We start from the raw sequence: 6,027 nt of genomic DNA, 5'->3' as shown, positions 1-6,027 counted from the left end.
ATCCATCACTTCCATTTGTATACAATAAAAATATTGATTAAAGCGTGCCGATCAGCAGAGTGACCGATGTTGTTGTGTGTCTGTGTTGGAGAAGCTGAGCTGGAGAGTGATCGACTCAGCCCCAAGTCCTGGTCCTCAGGGAAGGGGAGGGCACCGCGCCCTGAGCTCAGGAGCTGGGTTTAACTCTCTCTGTCCCCCCCCCCCCCACTGTAACCTGGCCTCCCCATTTCCTCTCCCTTACTCTTTCTCATCAATTCTCACCCTCTCTCTCTCTCGTTCTGTACACTGTCTCTTTCTCACCTCCTCTCCCTTTCACTCTCTCTCATCCCCTCTCGGACACTCCTCCAACCCCGGTTTCTCCATCTGCCTCCACTATTCTTTCTCCCTCCCCCTCCCCCTCTCCCTGTCTCTCCTGCCTTCTCTGTCTCCCTCCCGCAATTCGGTCTCTACCCCATTTTCCCCAAATCCCACTTCCCACATCTCTCTATCATCTCACCCCCAACCCACGCACGCAGCCTCACCACCACCCCCAGTCTCTGGGTTAGAGGAAGAGGGAAGAACCAGGGAGACCTGAGTGTGTCAGATCGAGAGGGAGGGCGGGAGAGAGATTCAGTCAAAGAGAAATGATGGGAGGTGGGGAGAGAGACACACAGAGTTCGGGGGATCGAGAGTGAGAGAAGTTGGAGAGAAAGTGAAGGAGCAGGGAGAGAGAGAGATGGGGAGAGCGGAGAGAGAGAGAGATAGGGTGAGGGAGAGTGAGAGAGAGAAAGGCGGGAGGAGATAATGAGAGAGAGGGCCGAGAGAGGGGAAGAGAGGGGGAGAGAGAGTGGGCAGAGAGAGAGTGTGGGAGAGAAAGTGGGTGAGAGAAAGAGCGGAAGGAGAGAGACGGGAGAGAGAGGGGAGAGAGCGCAAAGAGAGAGAGAGGAAAGAGAGCAGATGAGGAGAGAGAGGAGGGGAGAGAGGAGGGGAGAGAGAGGAGTGAAGAGAGAGGAGGGAAGAGAGAGGAGAGAATAGAGAGGAGGGAATAGAGAGGAGGGAAGAGAGAGGAGGGAATAGAGAGGAGGGAAGAGAGAGGAGGGAAAAGAGAGGAGGGAAGAGAGAGGAGGGAAGAGAGAGGAGGGAAAAAAGAGGAGGGAAGAGAGAGGAGGGAAGAGAGAGGAAGGGAGAGGATGGGGAGAGAGGCGGGGAGAGGAGGGCCTGAGATAGGGGAGGGGGGAGGGGGTAGAGAGAAGAGGGTGGAGAGAGAGGGTCTGACAGAGGGTGAGGAGAGAGGGGGTAGAGAGAGATGTGTAGGGAGAGGGGAGAAGACAGGGGAGAGAGAGACAGAAGGGAGAGAGTGAGAAGGCGGAGAGTGAGGGAGGGAGAGAGAGGGGAGGGCGTGAGAGGGGAGGGAGAGAGGGGGAGGGAGAGAGGGGGAGGGTGAGAGGGGGAGGGCGAGGGGGGAGGGCGTGAGAGGGGAGGGAGACAGAGGAGGGCGAGAGAGGAGGGTGAGAAATGGGAGGTTGAGAGAGTTGGGAGGGTGAGAGAGAGGGTAGGGAGAGTGAAAGGGAGGGCGAGAGAGAGGGGAGGGAGAGAGGGGGAGGGAGAGAGAGGGGTGGACAGAGAGGTGAGGGAGAGATAGGGGAGGGCGAGAGAGGACGGTGAGAAATGGGAGGGTGAGAGAGATGAGAGAGTGAGAGAGAGGGGAGGGAGAGTGAGAGGGGAGGGCAAGAGAGACGGGAGCGAGAGAGGGGGAGGGAGAGAGGGCAGGGAGAGAGAGGAGGTTGAGAAATGTGAGGGTGAGAGAGATGGGAGGGTGAGAGAGAGGGGAGGGTGAGAGAGAGGGGAGGGAGAGTGAGAGGGGAGGGCGAGAGAGACGGGAGGGAGAGAGGGGGAGAGAGAGAGGGCAGGGAGAGAGAGGAGGTTGAGAAATGTTAGGGTGAGAGAGATGGGAGGGTGAGAAAGAGGGGAGGGAGAGTGAGACGGGAGGGCGAGAGAGAGGGGAGGGAAGGGGGAGGGAGAGAGAGGGGAGGGAGGGAGAGGGGAGGGTGAGAAATGGGGGGTGAGAGAGAGGGGAGGGAGAGTGAGAGGGGAGGGTGAGAGAGAGGGGAGGGAGAGGGGGAGGGCGAGGGGGGAGGGCGTGAGAGGGGAGGGAGACAGAGGAGGGCGAGAGAGGAGGGTGAGAAATGGGAGGGTGAGAGAGTTGGGTGGGAGAGTGAGAGGGGAGGGTGAGAGAGAGGGGAGGGAGAGGGGGAGGGCGAGGGGGAAGGGCGTGAGAGGGGAGGGAGACAGAGGAGGGCGAGAGAGGAGGGTGAGAAATGGGAGGGTGAGAGAGTTGGGAGGGTGAGAGAGAGGGGAGGGAGAGAGGGGGAGGGAGAGAGTGGGGTGGGAGAGAGAGGTGAGGGAGAAAGATGGGAGGGCAGGAGAGGACAGTGAGAAATGGGAGGGTGAGAGAGATGAGAGAGTGAGAGAGAGGGGAGGGAGAGTGAGAGGGCAGGGCGAGAGAGAGGGGAGGGAGAGAGGGGGAGGGAGAGAGGGCAGGGAGAGAGAGGAGGTTGAGAAATGTGAGGGTGAGAGAGATGGGAGGGTGAGAGAGAGGGGAGGGATAGTGAGAGGGGAGGACGAGAGAGAGGAGAGGGAGAGAGGGGGAGGGAGAGAGGGGAGGGAGAGAGAGGAGAGGGAGAGAGGGGGGAGGGAGAGAGGGGGAGGGAGAGAGAGGAGGTTGAGAAATGGGAGGGTGAGAGAGAGGGACGGGAGAGAGGGAGGGGAGGGCGCGAGAGAGGGGAGGGAGAGGGGGAGGGAGAGAGAGGGCAGGGACGGAGAGGGGAGGGTGAGAAATGGGGGCCGTGAGAGAGGGGAGGGAGAGTGAGAGGGCAGGGTGAGAGAGAGGGGAGGGAGAGGGGGAGGGAGAGAGAGGGGAGGGAGAGTGAGAGGGGAGGAAAACAGAGGGGAGGGCGAGAGAGGAGAGGGCGAGAGGGGGCAGGGCAAGAGAGCGGGGAGGGGAGGGAGGGAAGGGAGAGAGGGGAGGGCGAGAGAGGGAGGTGAGAGAGGGGAGGGAGAGAGGGGAAGGGAGAGAGGGGAGGGAGAGAGAGGGGAGGGAGAGAGAGGGGAGGGAGAGTGAGAGGAGGGAGAGAGAGAGAGAGGAGAGGGCGAGAGAGAGGGGAGGGCGAGAGAGGGTGACAGGGAGAGAGGTGAGAGAGAAAGGGTGCGAGAGCGAGAGAGGGTATGAGAGAGAGCGAATGAGGGAGAGAGTTTACGAGAGAGATAGGGGAGTGAGGGGTGAGAGTGAGAGAGCGGGGGGGGCAAGCGAGTGACGGAGATGAGAGAGAGGGGGTGAGAGAGAGAGACAGACAGACAGAGAGAGGTGGGGTGGGAGAGAGTGGTGTAGAGATAGACAGAGATAGCGGGGAGTAGAGAGAGAGAGAGGAGATAGCGAGAAGGAGAGAGGGGACAGATACGAGAGAGAGTGAGAGTGAGAGTGAGAGGGAGAGAAAGAGAGACAGTGACCGAGCAAGAGAGATGGTTAAGAGAGAGAGAGAGAAGAGGGCGGGATAGAGAGAGAGGGGAGAGGGCGGGTGGAGAGAAAGGGTGTAGAGAGGGGGGAGAGTGTGGGGGAGAGTGTGGGGAGAGAAGGGGTGAGAGAGCGGGGGAAGAGGGGAGGAGAGAGAGGAGCGAGAGAGGGGAGAGAAAGAGGGGGAGAGAGAGAGGTTGAGAGAGTGGGGGTGAGGGAGAGTGGGTGTGAGAGAGAGAAGGGGTGTGAGAGAGAAGGGGTGTGACAGAGAGAAGGGGTGTGACAGAGAGAAGGGGTGAGAGAGAGAAGGGGTGAGAGACAGAGGGTGTGAGAGAGAGAGAGAAACGTGAGGTGAGAGAGAGAGTGGGGTGAGAGAGTGAGATGGGAGTGAGAGAGAGGGGTGTGAGAGACAGGGGGAGATGGAGGTGGAGAGGTGGTGGAAGAGAGGATGAGAGAGCGAGAGGCAGAGAGAGGGGGAGAGAGAGGGGGGAGAGAGAGGAGTTGAGAGAGAGGGGATGAGAGAGAGGGGGTGAGAAAGAGAGAGAATGAGTGAAAAAGAGCGCGGGTGAGAGAGAGAGCGTGAGAGAGAGTGGGTGGGGTGAGACGGGGGTGAGAGAGAAGGGTTGAGGGACAGAGGGGTGGGACAGAGAGAGAGAGACTGTGGTAAGACAGTGAGGGGTGGGAGAGTGAGATGGGCGTGAGAGAGGGGGTGAGAGAGAGAGGTAAGAGACAGAAGGGTGAGAAAGAGAGAGAGCAAGTGAAAAAAAGAGAGTGTAAGTGAGAAAGAGAGAGCGTGAGTGAGAAAGAGAGCGGGTGAGAGAGAGGGGGTTGACAGAGAGGGGGTGAGAGTGAGAGGGGTGTGAGAGAGAAGGGGTGACTGAGAGAGAGAAAGTGGGGAGGGGGTAAGAGAGAGAGGGGAGTGAGAAGGAGAGGGTGTGAGAGAGAGTGGGTGTGAGAGAGCAGTGAGCAAGAGGGGTGAGAAGGGGAGGAGTTAGAGAGCACGCGGGGTGAAAGAGAAAGGGTGTGAGAGAGGGAGAGGGGTGAGAGAGGGGGGAGGGGTGAGAGTGGGTTAGAGAGAGGGGGGTGACAGAGGGGATGAGAGAGAGAGGGGTGAGAGAGAGAGGGGTTGAGAGAGAGAATGGGCGTAAGAGAGTGAGGGTGTGAGAGAGTGAGGGGATGAGAGAGTGAGGGGGTTTGAGAGAGGGGGTGGTGAGAGAGGGTACTGAGAAAGGGGGTTGAGAGACACGGAGTGAGAGAGAGGGGGTGAGAGACACAGGGAGTAAGATAGATGGGTGAGAGAGAGGGAGTGAGAGACAAGGGATGATTGAGAGAGAGAGAAAGTGGGGAGGGGGTAAGAGAGTGTGGGGTGAGAAGGAGAGGGTGTGATTGAGAGAGAGGGTGAGAGAGAGGTGGTGAGCAAGAGGAGAGAGGGGGGGAGGGGTTAGAGAGAGCGAGCTCGGGTTAGAGAGAAAGGGTGTGAGAGAGGGAGAAGGGGTGAGGGGGTGTGAGAGATGGGTGAGAGAAGGGATGAGAGAGAGGGGGTGAGAGAGGTTTTGAGAGGGAGAGAGGGCGTGAGAGATTGCGGGTGTGAGAAAGTGAGTGGATGCGAGAGTGAGGGGGGTTAAGAGAGGGGGTTGTGAGAGAGAGGGGGTGAGAGAGAGAGAGAGGGAGTGAGAGAGAGGGGTGAAAGAGAGAGGGTGTGAGAGAGAGGGTGTGAGAGAGAGGGAGTGAGAGAGAGGGAGTGTGAGAGAGAGGTGTGAGAGGGCGATGGGTGAGAGAGAGAGAGGGTTGCGAGAGAGGGGGAGAGAGGGGGTGAGAGGGAGAGGTGGGAGTGAGTGACAGAGAGGGGGTGGGAAAGGGAGGGGTGAGAGAGAGAGGGTGTGAGAGGGGGAGTGAGAAGGAGAGAGACGAGATGAGAAAGAGGCAGAGAGATGGTGGGAGAGAGAGTGGGGGTGAGAGAGCGAGGTTGTGTGAGAGTGTGTGTGAGAGGGGGGTTGTGAAAGAGATTAGGGTGGGAGAGAGAGGGGTGATGGAGAGAGGGGAGAGAGAGGGGGTGGGAGAGAGATGGATGTGGGAGAGGGAGACAGGTTGAGGGGGGTGAGATACTGAGGGGATGAAAGAGTGAGGAGTTGACAGATTGCGGGGGGTTGAGTGAGGGGGTGAGAGAGGGAGTGAGAGAGAGGGGGGTGAGAGAGAGGGGTTGACAGAGAAAGAGAGTGGTGAGAGAGAGAGGGGTGAGAGATTGGGTGTGAGAGAGAGTGGTGAGAGTGAGTGGGGGTGAGAGAGCGAGGTTGTGTGAGAGTGTGTGTGAGAGAGGGGGATGTGAAAGAGATTGGGGTGGGAGCGAGAGGGGTGATGGAGAGAGAGGGGAGAGAGAGGGTTGTGAGAGAGAGAAGGGGGTGAGAGAGAGGGTGGTGAGAGAGAGGGGTGAGAGAGAGCGCGGTTGAGAGAGAGGGTTTGAGAGAGAGCGGGTGAGAGGGGTTGAGAGAGATTGGTTGAGAGAGAGGCGGGGGAAAGAGGGGCTGAGAGAGAGAGAG

The sequence above is a fragment of the Chiloscyllium plagiosum genome, unplaced genomic scaffold (assembly GCF_037043375.1).
Source record: "Chiloscyllium plagiosum isolate Xiang-an unplaced genomic scaffold, Cpla_swu_hap1 HiC_scaffold_36, whole genome shotgun sequence".
Taxonomy (NCBI): Eukaryota; Metazoa; Chordata; class Chondrichthyes; order Orectolobiformes; family Hemiscylliidae; genus Chiloscyllium; species Chiloscyllium plagiosum.
This window is presented reverse-complemented; position numbering follows the sequence as displayed.